Source organism: Arachis duranensis, chromosome 2 (assembly GCF_000817695.3).
Source record: "Arachis duranensis cultivar V14167 chromosome 2, aradu.V14167.gnm2.J7QH, whole genome shotgun sequence".
Taxonomy (NCBI): domain Eukaryota; kingdom Viridiplantae; phylum Streptophyta; class Magnoliopsida; order Fabales; family Fabaceae; genus Arachis; species Arachis duranensis.
Genome location: NC_029773.3, coordinates 49,078,607 through 49,079,459, shown reverse-complemented (window position 1 = coordinate 49,079,459; position 853 = coordinate 49,078,607). Strand labels below are relative to the sequence as shown.

General features: G+C 39.9%; 1 non-coding gene across 1 annotated transcript; it reads left to right on the top strand.

The window, feature by feature from the left end:
* The first annotated feature begins 481 nt into the window (after window positions 1-481).
* Window positions 482-589, top strand: LOC127745260 (small nucleolar RNA R71). Its single transcript, XR_008006457.1, has one exon. It is a non-coding gene; the product is annotated as a small nucleolar RNA R71 (small nucleolar RNA).
* The last annotated feature ends 264 nt before the right edge of the window (window positions 590-853 follow it).

Sequence of the window (853 nt, the reverse complement as noted above, 5' to 3'; positions counted from 1 at the left end):
TGTTGAAACCTTGTTGAGGTCTCTGTTGATCCTTCCATGAGAGATTTGGATGATTTCTCCATGAAGGATTATAGGTGTTTCCATAGGGTTCTCCCATGTAATTCACCTCTTCCATTGAAGGGTTCTCAGGATCATAAGCTTCTTCTTCAGATGAAGCTTCCTTAGTACTACCTGGTGCATTTTGCATTCCAAATAGACTTTAAGAAATCATATTGACTTGTTGAGTCAATATTTTGTTCTGAGCCAAAATGGCATTCATAGTGTCAATCTCAAGAACTCCTTTCTTCTGACTAGTCCCATTGTTCACAGGATTCCTTTCAGAAGTGTACATGAATTGGTTATTTGCAACCATTTCAATCAACTCTTGAGCTTCTGTAGGTGTCTTCTTCAGATGAAGAGATCCTCCAGCAGAGCTATCCAAAGACATCTTGGACAGTTCAAACAGACCATCATAAAAGATACATATGATGCTCCATTCAGAAAGCATATCAGATGGACACTTTCTGATTAATTGTTTGTATCTTTCCCAAGCTTCATAGAGGGATTCTCCTTCCTTCTGTCTGAAGGTTTGGACTTCCACTCTAAGCTTACTCAATTTTTGAGGTGGAAAGAACTTTGCCAAGAAGGCATTGACTAGCTTTCCCCAAGAGTCCAGGCTTTCTTTAGGTTGAGAGTCCAACCATGTTCTAGCTCTGTCTCTTACAGCAAAAGGGAATAGCATAAGTCTGTAGACCTCAGGGTCAACCCCATTAGTCTTGACAGTGTCACAGATTTGCAAGAATTCAACTAAAAACTGATGAGGATCTTCCAAAGGAAGTCCATGAAACTTGCAATTCTGTTGCATTAGAGAAAC